Source organism: Ornithorhynchus anatinus, chromosome 2 (genome assembly GCF_004115215.2).
Source record: "Ornithorhynchus anatinus isolate Pmale09 chromosome 2, mOrnAna1.pri.v4, whole genome shotgun sequence".
NCBI classification, from domain to species: domain Eukaryota; kingdom Metazoa; phylum Chordata; class Mammalia; order Monotremata; family Ornithorhynchidae; genus Ornithorhynchus; species Ornithorhynchus anatinus.
In genome coordinates, this window is record NC_041729.1 from 127,750,317 (window position 1) to 127,765,421 (window position 15,105).

Below are 15,105 nucleotides of genomic sequence, written 5' to 3' on the forward strand. Positions count from 1 at the left end.
GACATTAAAATAAATTACAAGTATTGAGAAACAAAACTGTTTAAAGATGTATACAGAAGTGCTACCAGGGAAGGGAAGGAGTTAGTACCCAAGTGCTTAGATAATGCAGAAGTTCTGAAGATTCACTAGGGGGGAAAAGAAGGGGGTGGACATGAGGGAAAGGCCTCTTGAAGAAGAGATTATTTCAGAAGGGAGAGTAGTAGTCTGCTGGATGTGAAGGGGAAGGGAGCTCCAGGCAGGAGAGAGGGTGTAAGCAAGAAGTGGGTGTGAGACCATGGGAAAGAAGCATAGTGAATACATTGACATGGGAGAGTTAAGAATGTGAGCTGGAATATATTAGTAGAGAAGTGAAAATAAGTAGTGGGGAGACAGAGATGATCAAGTGTCTTGAAGCGAATGATCAGGGTCTTTTCCTTCATGTAAAGAGGAATAGACAAGCAATGAATGTGCTTGCTAGATGGTTGAGAGCAGGCATTATGGGTAAAGCATCCCAATCTCTGCATTGCAAGAACAAGGAAAAATAAATCGGGCAAATGGTAGGAGTGAAGAGCACCTATCTCTACAAGCCATCTATGTGATAGCTCATATCAATTCTGGTCTTCTCTCCAATTGATGTAGTTGTTCCCAGTCCTTCCAGGTCTTGTAAATCTTCACCTAAACCTCTGGGACTCCACAGCTTTTGTGTCCAAAATCTTTGTCAGGGGTAGTAATTATCTTTAAAACTATTTGGGCCAAGGGGTTAGCTTGATCATAAAAAATCACAGGTGCCAATGTTACATCTTAAATTTCCATAGTTTAGGTTTCTTGAAGTTCATTTGTTCCCATCACTCGGCATCCCATTTCCAAGTTTTAAGAAAGTTCTGGGGCCAGTTGAGACTTCTGTGAGTGTTTAACACTGTACAGTTCACGTCACAATTAGTTTAAAGGAAACCAGGAAGGGAATCATACTCGGGTGCAAAGATAAACTTAGGAGTCAGGAAACTGTTCAGAAATGTGTCCAGAAGCACTACCAGGAATGAGAAATGGGCAATACCCAAGTGTTTAGTTGATTAAGTCCATTTACAGTTCATTTCAGATACTGGGGTGTTTTGTGACTTCAGAGCATGTAACCTTACTCTGCCTCGGCTTTATATCTGCAAAATGGGGATAATTTATATCCTATCCTTACTCCATAGAGAACAAGTAATGCTAAAGTAGTATGGCACAAATTCTCACAAGTCAGGGGGCCGACAACTTTATATGAGACAGACAAAAATTCTTTATGAACAGGGAACCTGTCTGTGATTCTACTGAACTCTCCCAAGAACTTTCCCACCCACTTTTACCATTGATTTTCTTCATGCATTCACTATCCCGGTAGGAATCTGACTGGAAAAGACAGCAAGAGTGTGGGAGACTATGATCAACTACTGACTATACTCTAATCTTTCATGCAGGTTTTTGATGTCTGTTTTCTGAGATTTTCCTGACTAGCCTGAGAGTCTATCCTGCATTAGTGGAGATTCCATCATTACTGTACATTCTCTGAAATGCTGCAGAAATCACGTTCACTGTATCACTCAGTGCTCTAAAAGAAATGTTATGAGATTATTGTCAATACAATATTTAAGTGCTTGTGCTACATGTGGCCCATCTTGTTAGGCAAAAAATAACCAAAATAATTATAGTATTTGTTAAGCACTTACTATATGCCAAGCTCTGGGGTGGATACAAGCAAATCGAGTTGGACACAGTTCCTGTTCTACGTGGAGCTCACAGTCTCAATCCCCATTTTACAGATGAGGTAATTGAGGCACAGAGAAGTGAAGTGACTTGCCCAAGGTCACCTAGCAGACAGCAGACAGAGCTGGGAACCTATGACCTTCTAACTCCCAGACCCATGTAAATGAGAGAATGGAAGCAGTAACAGTGATTCCTAAAAGAGACAGTGTTGCCTAGTGGAAAGAGCATAGGTCTGGGAGTCAGAGGACCTGGTTTCTAATCTCTGCTTCAATACTGGCCTGCTGTGGGACCTTAGGCAAGCTACTTAACTTCTGTGTGCTTGAAATTTCCTCACTTGTAAAGTTGCCATGTAAGCCCCATGTGTACAGGGACTGAGTCCAACCAGATTATGTTGCATCTACTCCAGCACTTAGTACACAGTGTGTGGCACAGAGTAAGCTCTTAGCAAATAGCTCTGTAATTATTATTATTAAAATTGTTATTAGTAACACCAATTAAGTTGCAGAAGGACTACCCAAAAGAGTCCCTGGCTACTCCAGGATTTCTCATGAGCTCATGCTTTCATGGCCTCAAGTACCACCTCTACACTGATGATCCCCAAATCTACATTTCTTGCCCTCATACCTTTCCCTCTAGACAGTCTCCCATCCTCTCCTACTTTCAAGACATCTCTACTTGGATGTCCTCCCATCATCTCAAACTCAACATGTCCAAAACAGAACTTATCTTCCCCCCCCAAACTCTGTTTTCCCACTGACTTTCCCATCACCATAGATGGTACCACCATCCTTCCTGTTTCACAAGCCCCAAACCTTGGCAGTACACTTGACTTCTTTCTGTCATTCATCCTACATTCAATCCATCACTAAATCCTCTCAGTCCCACCTTCACAACATTGTTAAAATCCACCCTTTCCTCTCCATCCAAACTCCTATGACACTAATCCAATCACTCATCTTATCCCACCTGGATTCCTGCATCAACCTCCTTGGGACCCCTGTCCACCGACCATCTCTCCCCACTCCAGTGCAAACTTCACTCTGCTGCCTCGATCATTTTTCTACAAAAAACTTCAGGACATATGACCTAACTCCTCAAAAAACTCCGCTGGTTGCCCATCCACCTCTACGTCAAACAAAAACTCCTCACCACTGGTTTTAAAGCAGTCCACCACCTTGACTCTCCCCCACCGCTCCACCCCCAACTTCACCTCACTTCTGTTCTACAATCCAGTCCACACACTTCGCTCCTCTAGTGCTAACCTTCTCACTGTGCCTCAATGTCGTCTGTCTCATAGCCGACCCCAAGACCATATTCTTTTTCTGGCCTGGAATGCCCTCCCTCCTCAAATTCAACGGACAATTGTCTGTCCCCACACTCAGCCGACCCCAAGTCCATATTCTCTTTCTGGCCTGGAATGCCCTCCCTCCTCAAATCCGACAGACAATTGTCTGTCCCACACTCTCCCACACTCCAAAACGTTATTGAAGGCACATCTCCTCCAAGAGGCCTTCCTAGACTAAACCCCACTTTTCCTCATCTCCAGTTCCTTCTGCACTGCCCTAACTTGCTCCTTTGCTCTTTACCCTTTCCAGCTCCCCAGCACTTGTATATATTTCTGTCATTTTATTATTTGTATTGATGTCTCTCTCTCTCTCTCCCCACAGACTGTAAACTCGTTGTGGGCATAGAATGTGACTGTTTATAGTTGCATTGTATTCTCCCAGAAGCTTACTACAGTGCTCTGCACACAGTAAGTGCTCAATAAGTATGACAAAATGAAAGAATGAATGAATGAGTGTCTACCAGAACACTTTGCTTTGTGAAGGTGGCACATAATAAACCAAGAAATAGCTAATAGGTTCTGCAAAGTTTGAATTGGAAATTTACATTTCCAGGCTGCACTGGATTCCCATATTCTTTCCTTCAATTTTGGGAAATGCTTCCTACAAAACAATATTCTCTATCATTTCTAGGTAACAAGTGACAGTCACAGTATGGTTCAAATATGACACCTCTTTAAAGAAAGGACAAATTGTGGTATTGAGACAGTGCTTGAAAAACCTAGCCTGAAGTAGTTATTTAGTAAAAAAGAACTCGAGAAGCCTAGCATTCATGATACTTATTCTACTCCCTGCATGTCAAGTACAGGTATATTTTTCAGCCTACTTTATTATAGGTATCAAAAGAGGGAAAACCAAACAAAGATTCTCAAATATACAGCTTGATTTTTAAGTCCTTTTTTTGAAAGTGTTCGAATTACTTCCTGGAATCTGGGAACTTAGACATATTTAGGATCTGGTTGAACATCATCACTCCGTCTCTCCTAATGTTGGCTTTTAGTGTGAATTATAAGAAATAATTTAATTGTAGACTTGGAAACAAAGGAATCATTAAGCTAGTAAGAAAATCCCTAGGTGTATAATCTATCAAACTGTATTATCTTGTCAATGCTTCAGTTCCAGCACCTTGTTGAAATCTGTTTTGCTTATCTTTGTCCATTAAAAACTCAAAGCAATTAAAATATTGCAAATGACACTTATAAGACATAATTATTCCTGGAGGACAAGTTATATCAGAATGACATTCCTTTGAAAAATGACATAGAATGATAATGAAATTAAGTTTGTATAATCTACTATAAACAATCATAACACAGAAAACTGTCAAAATTTTACTATATAACCATACACTGAAAATGAATTATGATGCTCCAATTTATATATAATTAACTGGTATTGCATGAATTATAATATAAAATTTGGCAAGCTTAATACAAAGTGACAGGTAGTGTTTTTAAATATTCCAGTGGACAGTAAAGTGAGTAAAAGTAGTCATCTTTTAGGTTAAGGGTCAGTTTGGGGTCCTTTCCTACTCTGCATCTACATTCCTTGGTGAATTCATCTGCTTCCATGGCTTCACTCCAAATGAATACCTCCCAAATCTACCTCTTCAGCCTGAGCTTTTCTCCTTCTCTTCAGTCTCACATTTCCACCTGCCTTCAGGACATCTGTACTTAGATGTCCTGCTGACACAAACTCAGCACAAGAAGCAGCATGGTCTAGTGGATAGAGCAGAGTTCTGGGAGTCAGAAGGACCTGAGTTCTAATCTCAGTTCCACCACTTGTCTGCTGTGTAATTGTGGGCAAGTCACTTCACTTCTCTGTGCCGCAGTTATCTCATCTCTTAAATGGGGATTAAGACTGTGAGCCCCAAGTGGGACATGGACTGTGTCCAACCAGATTATTGTGCATCTGTCCCAGCACTTAGAATAGTGTCTGGCATATAGTAAGTGCTTAACAAATACCATATAAAAACAAAAATAAACAAATAAAAAAAACCTCAAGGTGTCCAAAACTGAGCTCATCTTACTATTCAAATTCTCTCCTTCCCCAATTTTGCCATTTCTGTTTATAAAACCATCTTCCTCCATGACTCACAATCATACAATCTTGGCATTGTCCTTGATTGTCTCTCTCATTCAACTCTTATATTTTTGTCACCAAATCCTGTTGGTTATGTCTTCATAGCCCATCCTCTCTATCCAAACTCTTCTCATGGAGGTCCAAAGAATAAAAATATTCCATTTCAACTACTGCAACAGCTGCCTCAGTGCATACAATTGAATGAATGATTTAAAGGATACAGTGAGTAAGTAGGTTGACATTGGAGAAGCAAAGTGTGCAATCTGGGTTGTAGTAGGAAATCAGTGGGGTAATATAGGAAAAGATGAGCTGATAGAATATTTTAAAGCTGATGGTAAGGAGTTGATGGACAGTCACTTGGGGTTTTTGAGAAGTGGCAAGATGTGAAATAAACAACTTTTTAGACAAATATGACTTTAATGGTATTTGTTAATAAGCCAAGTACTGTATTAAGTTCTGATGCTGATACAAGATGACCCGCCCCTGCCCCTCATGGAGCTTTCAGTATAAGGCAGAGGAAGAACAGGTATTTAATCCCCATTTTAAAAATCAGGAAAAGGAGCACAGAGAAGTAAAGCAACTTGCCCAAAATCACACATCAGGCAATTGAGTGGAATAGAACAAAGATCTTCTGACTCTTAGGCCTGTGCTCATCACTAGACCACAATAGTTTTTACTAAGCCAGACTACTTACAAATGTATTATAGTTTATCAACAGATAGAGGGAAAATTCAACTATATTTTGATATTGAGTGTTTTGATAATTCTGCTATTTAAATTCATTTTTCAGTGATTCTGTCTAATGGTATTTTCAGATGAAATGCACAGTAAGGATCCTTAAAATACCTCAGATGTTTTTGCCTACACCTTATTTTAATCGATTATATTTTGTCTATCATCAGCACTTTCAGTTAATATTCATATTATTCATATCGTATTTTAATTTCATCATGCAAATGTTATGCTGTTCATTGATTTACTGTGTGCTACTTCTCATATAAATTTCACACTGCTCTATCTGTATTTCTGGACCCAGCCCCTCTCACCTCCTTAAAGGACTGGCTTCTTAATCTTCCTCTGCCCTCCCTTGCTCTTATCATCAACCTCTCATGCTTTAGTGGATTCTTCTTCTATATTCTCTCCTTTACTAAAATACCTTCTTTGGAACCAACTGCCCTCTCTAGGTATCACCCCATATGTCTGCAGACTGTCCTGACCCCGACTTCTCCACCCCCAGACTGTAAACTCATTGTGGGAAGGGAATGTGTCTGTTTATCATTGTGGTGTACTATATTGTACTCTCCCAAGTGCTTAGTACAGTGCTCTGTACATAGTAAATGCTCAGTAAATATGATTGAATGAGTGAATGCTGAGTTATAATACAGTCCATGTCCCACATGGGCCTCCCAGTCTTAATCCCCACTTTACAGAGAAGGAAACTGAGGTGCAGAGAAGTGAAGTGACTTGCCCAAGGTCAAACTGCAGACAAGTGGCAGACCAAGGATTAGAACCCAGATCCTTCTGACTCCCATATCTCTGTTCAGTCCACTAGGTCATAAAACTTCCTTGCATCTTGAAGTACAGCCTCAGTTAGGGACTATGAGAAGTATTTTTCTGCACATTTGGTTTATAAATATAATACCAGTAACATTTTAAAGTGTTTGCTATGTGCCATGTACTGTAAGAACATCTGGAGTAGGTACAAAAGGGTCAGGTCACAGTCTGGAGGAGAGAGGTAGAGCAGGTCTTGAATCCACACTGAATCCTGTGTCTGGGTGGCAGGGGAACTGGAATTTGATTACAGATATGCCACTTGCTGTGTGACCTTGGACAAGTCACTTAACTTCCTTGGATCAACTGAGATCCACTAGCCACTAGCTTTTTCCACTAGCCAAGATACTTCTCTAAGTGGTCTATGGCAATAATAACTAATATAGAAGATATGGCTTATTCCCAGAAACCTTTGGGAATGGAAGTAAGAAGATACTTAAAAAATGCTCATTCTTGGACAGAGCCATCTTCAATTTCCCCTTCCACTGTGACATATCCATATATGATGACCACACCATAATGTTTATAAAAGCACATTAATGTAAAGTAATTGAATGGGAACCAATGCTTAAATTTATTGAATACTTACTATGTGTGAGGCACTATACTAAGCATTGACAGAGTTGAAGTTGTGACCCCTGCCTCAAAGGCACTTACAATCTTCAGAGGCGGTCATTAAACTAAATTACAGATAGATGAAATAGTAGAGTATAAAAATACTTTCAAAAGTTCTGTGAGGCTGGGGTGAATATCAAGGTACTTAAGGAGTACACAGTCAAATGTATAGGTGACACAAAGGAGAGTGGGGGAGGGGACAGGTGGGCTCAATCTGGGAAGGCCTCTAGGAGACAGTATTTTAGGAGGGTTTAAAAGGCAGGGAGAGTGGTAGGCTGACAGATATGAAGGAGGAAGAAGTGCTAGGCAATGGGGAGCACACGGGAAAAAGATTGGTAGTGAAATAAATGAAATCAAGTAACAGAGAGTAGGTTAATGCTAGAGCTGTGAAATGTACAGCTTGGGTTGAGTATGAAATCAGCAAGCTAAGGTAGGAAGGTAGAGCTAATTCAGTCTCTTAAATTCTATGGTAAAGAGTTTCTGTTTAGTGAGGAATTGGATGGGTAAGAATTGGAAATCCATGACGAGTGGGGAGGTATAGATTAAATGGATTTGGTCTCAGATTTTGTTGTCTGCCTGTGATAGGGACTGGAGAAGAAGCTATGGAGCCAGGAAGACATATGAAGGGAGCCAGAGGTGAAGGAGGAATTATTTTCTCTGCAACCTTCCTTTAATCATCTCCAAAGAAGGGATTGGTAGGCTAGCATCAATGACCCCTTGGCCTATGTGGAGGTTCCTGGACTTCAGTCAAAGAGTGATGGCAGTGAGAGGGATGTAGGGACTTGGCGAGCAATGAGTAGAATGTTCCCAAACCTGCATTACAAAGAGGAAAACTTGGAGGGCTTAATGCCGTAACAGAGGCTTAACAGGGTCAGAGAGTTCTTAAAGCAACTCCTGGGGATGTTTTGGCTGATATTAGGGTTGCAAACCCCAGTAACATCACACTGCAAGATGAATTTACTTACCCCTTAATCATTTTGATGGCTATATGAAGTTCACCGGTAAGGTCTCCATCTAGTCTCTGCTGACATCTGAAGGCATAAACAGCATTTAACCTCATATTCTCTTCTGGATTCCTCAGATTATGAATAGATATTGAGTTGTCCTAAAAGGGATACGATTCAAAATACGGGGCATTTAGAAAAGAATGTCTAATGCTGGATTCTTCGGAGACCAGTTAGCTTATTTAGAGTATTGTACTCTTGATTTCTCCCATGAGGAACTCTGTAAATTACTGGTGAAAAAGAGCATGTTCAACTATCAGCACTATAATTGAGGAAACAGGAAGGACGTGTTTCATCAGAGACTCCAGAAGAAAAAAATTGGTTAATTTTACGTTGCTTTTCCTTTTACTATATGTAGACTAGTTCTTTTAATATTCTATTTGATATGTAACAAATCTCATATCACATTTTGTTATGTTCAAATGCAATTTGGGGAGTTTGATTTACAGGGTAAGAAAATGATTTTAAATGGCCTAGAACAATCTAGACTGTCCAAATTCAAAGGATGTGTTTACTGCTCTGCTTTCCTGGCAAGAAAAATTGTGAATTAAATATTCAATTTCAGCAGTGTTCTGGTGGAAATGTATTTCATATTGTCAACGTTGCAATGGCCAGAAAACAATTGAAAGCTTCTACACATTTAAGTTTACAAATTTTTACAATGTTTGGGTACAGCATAGATCATCATCATCATCATGTTATGCAGTACTTCAGATTCCAAGGGACATAATTGATGGTGGATTTTTTTTTTTTCAGTGAGTATGCAGGCGTGGCTGTTAGACTAAAAATTTCTTTTCACATAATCCCTTGCTTGCACTGTGACTTTTATTGCACAAAATGTAAACTACAAATGTAATTTTTTTTATTCTGTCAGGATTTGGGAATTCATGACCCCAGAGGGCTAACTGGATCTTTCTGGAAGCAAAAGTGGCTCTCTAGTCTGGATGGGAGGGAAAGAAGGCACTTAAAGCTATCATATAGTGCTTTAGGTTCAGTAGCACACAGTGTCACAACTAGTCATAGAACTACCACAGTCAAGAAGTCATTGCAGGTAGTGCAGGGCAGGTTGTGCAGGGCAGTTGGACTCTAAGTACTGTGAGATGGCCTTGAAGGCCTTCCTCTAGACTGTAATCTTGTTGTAGTCAGGGAATTTGTCTACCTATTATGTTGCATTATATTCTCCCAAGCACTTAATAATGTTGGTATTTGTTAAATGCTTACTATGTGCTGAGCATTGTTCTAAGAGCTGGGGTAGATACAAGGTAATCAGGTTGTCCCACTTGAGGCTCACAGTCTTAATCCCCATTTTACAGATGAGGTAACTGAGGCACCGAGAAGTTAAGTGACTTGCCCAAAGTCACACAGCTGACAGGTGGTGGAGCCGGGATTAGAACCCATGACCTCTGTCTCCCAAGCCTGTGCTCTGTCCACTGAGTTACGCTGCTTCTCTGAAGCAGTTCCTTAGACACATTGAGCTCACAGAGAAACATCATGGCCTAATGGAAAACAGTAGGACCTGGATTATAATCCCAGCTCCACCAATTGCTTGCTGTATGACCCTGGACAAGTAACTTCACTTCTCTGGCCTCAGGTCCCTCATTGCAGAATGAGGATCAAAACTGGGAGTCCCACATGGGCAGGGACTCTGTCTAACCTAATTATCTCAGATCTTCCCTAGAGTTTAGACCACTGCCTGACACCTAGTAAGCATTTATCAAATACCATAAATAAGTAAATAAATAAGTAAATAAGTAAATAAATAAATACACTCATATATACATACATACATACAGTTGGTAGAGATGTGATTTGGGGGGGGGGGGCGTTTGAAGCTGGGTAGAGTGGTGTGAACTGTCAGACATAAAGGGGATGAGACTTCCAGGCTTAAGGAAAGAATTTGGGCAGGGGGTGGCTGGAAAGATAAGTAAGATCAAAGTACATACAATGAGTAGATTATTGTTAGAGGAGCTAGCGTATGGGTTGGGTTGTAGTAGACAAACAATGTTAGTTAGAAGGGATAGAGCTGATTGAGGACCTTAAAGTCATTGGCAAGGAATTTCTATATAGTGGATAACCACTTGAGGTTTTTAAGGAGTGGGAAGATATGGACTGAGTGATTTTTCAAAAACCTGATCTGGGCAGTAACCGAGTATAGTATGGGCTGGAGATGGGATGGACAGGAGACAGAAAGTTCAGGGAAAAGACTAATACAGTTATTAAAGTGGGATATGATGAATGTTCGGAGCTGGGTGGCAGCAGTCTGGATAGAGAGCAAAGGGTGGATTCTTGAGATATTTTGAAGGAATAACTGGCAGGATTTCACAACATAATCAATAAGTGGGCATAGTGAGACATGAGTTGAAGATAATGCCAAGGTTATGGGCTTGTAATGTAGGGAAGATAGTGGTCGTGTTTAGAGTGATTGGAAAGTCAGGGGGAGACCAGTGTTTGGTAGGAAGATTAAGAGTTCTGAGGAAGATTAAGAGTTCTGTTTTGAACATAATACATTTGAGCTGTCAACAGGACATCAACCTAGAGATGGCCTGAAGGTAGGAGGAAATGTGTGACTGCAGAGCAGGAAAGCAGACAGGTCTGGAAAGTTACATTTAGGGATTACCTGCATAGAGCATGGATCATATCTACCATCTCTTACTTTTTATTTATTTTAAAAAAAATACAGTATTTGGTAAGCACTTACTATGTGCCAGGCACTGTTCTAAGCTCTGGAGTTGATATAAACTAATCAGGTTGTACTGTCTTGGGCACTTAGTTTAGTATTCTGCATAAAGTAAGTGTACAATTAATACTTTAGATTGGTTCAGGCCATTTTGGGTGGCTAATTTGCTGTGTATTGAAAGTTCATTCTGTTTTGTCTTGACAATGCTGGGTTTGATTTGTGCAGGAAAGGCATCAGGTCCCCACAGAAACTCAGAATAATGGATCCTCAGGGTACCTAAGAGCTTTTATTAGACTGCATGTTGGCAGCAAGTGCTGGTGGCAAAACTGAAATCAATCAATCAGTTTCATTTATTTGAGCACTTACTGTGTTCAGGGCACTATACTAAGCACTAGGGAGAGTAAAATATAATACAAGGAGCTTACAGTCTAGAGGGGAACATTTCATCAGTCAGATCCTGCTACTGTCAGTGTTGCTAGTATGGTCTGGAAATTACTTCTATTGAACCTGAAAACATTTCGGTAGATTCCTTATTTAGGTGGTTGGGGAATAATGTTTATTTTTAATCAAGAATTTCAAATTTAAATTATATTAAAAATAATGATGATAATATTTAAAAATTCCACATATATCATGGATTTCTTTAAAATATTTCCAAGTGTGTGCAACTTCACTTCAAAAGTTCACCCAATCGCTCCTTTATTTAGAATATTCATCTTAGACTTTATGCACATGATACAGTATTAGGAGGCTCTAGGTATCAAGCTTGCCTCAAGGCACTAGGATGAAGAGTTAACTTTACTATAATAAAGATTGGTAAATAAAAAAAAACATGGATGTCAATGTGTGTATCCCATATATAAGTATATGTATATATATATTTGAAGTGTGGTGAAGATTTTCACTGAAAGACCAACTGGCTTGTTTTTTACTATTATTTTGCTTTTTAGGAATTGTAACTTGATGCCTAGCTTCCTTAAGGGAAGAATTAGTACCATAGAGTGGTTTTGGCAGTTTTAGATGGCAAATCTGCTTTTTATTGAAAATCGATCTTGTTTTGTCATGACAACATCAGGTTTGGTTTGTGTAGGAAAGGCATTGTACAAGCTTTTCTGATAACTGATAATGATAATTGCACAATTGGCATTCCATCCTTGCTCTGGCAGTATAAATGATTACACCTTAACTTTTACAAAAATATATTGCTTTTGCAACTCATCTTTCACTTTAATAAGTTTTTGAATGTCTTGTTTCAGCCCACAAACACCTTCATTTATTAATACTAATCTTATCATAGCAATTCATTTTTCCTCACAAGAAATGATGAAAGCCAGGGCATTTTGATTAATATCATCCTAATTGGAGTCTCTAGGAGGTTCTAATATCAGCCCAGCTTCAGAAGGCCAGGGAGGCAGTTACTTATCGGAAGTGTTTGACAAGATGTCAGGCAAGGTCCTTGTATGCATTGAATAATCAAACAATAACAGCAGCACCCTAATGAAGTTGTAGTGTACTGTCTATTGAGAAGCATCCCGGCTTAGTGGAGCACTGGCCTGGGAGTCAGAAAGACCTGGGTTCCAATCTCTACTCTGCCACTTGTCTGCTGTGTGATATTGGGCAAGTCACTTAACTTCTTTGTGCCTCAGTTCCCTCATCTGTAAAATGGGAAATAAGAATGTGAGCTCCATGTAGGACAGGAACTCTGTCGAAACAGATTGCCTTGTATCTACCCTAGTACTTGGGAAGTGCCTGGCACATAGGAAGCGGATAATAAATACCACAATCATTATTATTATTACTATTGCAAAGCAGATGTAGCCCAGGGTAAGACAACAAACACAATAGGTAGGATTGTAAACAATGTGGGCAGGGAATGTTTCTAGGAATTCTGTTATATTGTTATATCGTACTCTCCCAAGTGCTAATTCACTCATTCAGTTGTATTTATTGAGCACTTACTTTGTGCAGAGCACTGTACTAAGTGCTTGTAAAGTACAATTCGGCAACAGATAGAGACAATCCCTACCCAACAACAGGCTCACAATCTAGAACAGGGGGAGACAAACACAAAACAATTAGACAGGCATCAATACCATCAAATTAGATAAATAGAATCATAGATATGTACACATCATTAGTACAATAGAGTAATAAAAATATGTATGAATATACACAAGTGTTGTGGGGAGGGGAAGGGGGTAGAGCAGAAAGAAGGGGTAGAGGCAATGGGGAGGGGAGAAAGGGCAGAGTGAAAGGGAGGGTCAGTCTTGGAAGGCCTCCTGGAGGAGAATAGCCCTCGTAGGGCTTTGAAGAGGGGAAGAGAGTTAGTTTGGGGAAGAGAGTTAGTTTGGCAGATGTGAGCACTAACGCTCTCACGGCTTCAACTATCATCTCTATGCAGATGACACACAGATCTACATCTCTGCCCCTGTCCTCTCCCCCTCCCTTCAGGCTCGTATCTCCTCCTGCCTCCAAGACGTCTCTACCTGGATGTCTGCCCACCACCTAAAACTCAACATGGCCAAAACTGAGCTCCTCATCTTCCCTCCCAAGCCCTGTCCTCTTCCTGCCTTCCCTATCACTGTGGATGGTACGACCACCCTTCCCATCTCTCAGGCCCGCAACCTCCGTGTCATCTTGGACTCGGCTCTCTCATTCACCCCACACATCCAATCCGTCACCAAAACCTGCCTGTCTCACCTTTATAATATCGCCAAGATCCGCCCTTTTCTCTCCACCCAAACATCTATTTTACTGTTACAGGCTCTCGTAATATCCCGGCTAGATTATTGTGTTAACCTTCTGATCTCCCTTCCCCCTGTCTCTCCCCACTCCAGTCTATTCTTCACTCCGCTGCCCGGCTTATCTTCCTGCAGAAACACTCTGGGCACGTCACTTCCCTTCTTAAAAACCTCCACTGGTTGCCTATCAACTTCCGCACAAAACAAAACTTCTCACTCTAGGCTTCAAGGCTCTTCATCACCTTGCCCCCTCCTACCTCTCCTCCCTTCTCTCTTTCCACTGCTCACCCCACATGCTCCGCTCCTCTGCTGCCCACCTCCTCACCTTCCCCCGTTCTCGCCTATCCCGCCATCGACCCCTGGGCCACGTCCTCCCTCAGTCCTGGAATGCCCTCCCTCCTCACCTCTGCCAAACTAATTCTCTTCCCCTCTTCAAAACCCTACTTACAGCTCACCTCCTCCAAGAGATCTTCCCAGACTGAGCTCCCCCTTTTCCCTCTGCTCTCTCTGCTCCCCATCCATCCCCCTTCACCTCCCCTCAGCTAAGCCCTCTTTTCCCCCCTTTCCCTCTGCTCCTCCCCCCTCTCTTCCCCTCCCCTCAGCACTGTACTCGTCCACTCATTTTCATTACCCTATTTATTTGTTAATGAGATATACATCACCTTGATTCTATTTATTTGCTATTGTTTTAATGAGATGTTCATCCCCTTGACATTTCTTAAAAACTCAGAATTTGATAAAAAGATATAGCCATAGATAAGTGGACCAATCAAATGGTACCAAATGTTTACATACTGCTAATTTTACAGATCTCAGCTCACACAGAAATTAGTGTGTATATGAAAGTAAGCTGTTTTAGATTCTTGGACAAAATTCCAGAAATGGATCACAAGTAAACCCAGATTCAGGACAAACAGCATGTCTATTACACTTTATTCCATCAAATAGAATGAAAGCAAGTTTTCCTTATCCTGAATGGAAAGATTTCAGGTATCTTGCTGATTGGGTCTCCCTACCAGAAAAGTCTAGATAACTGCAGGATTCTTTCTTCTGGGAAGTGCATTTCCTTAGCAGCAAGTAGGGAAATAAGTTCCTTTCTCATGGTCAGTCTCCTGACCTCAACTTTCAACTTTAAGCTGCTTATGGGCATGGGTGGTGTCTACCAATTCTATTATATTGTAATTTCCTAAGCACTCAATAAATACCATTGGTTGATTAATTGGCTTAACATTCTCATAACCAAGTTCAGCCTCACTCATCAGTAGCCATGACAGACATTACTGTCTTATTCAACTAAATCTATAAATTATTGCTTGAGAATTCAATTAAGGTAAAGAAGAAGAGGAGGAAAAGATGAGGAAATTTATACC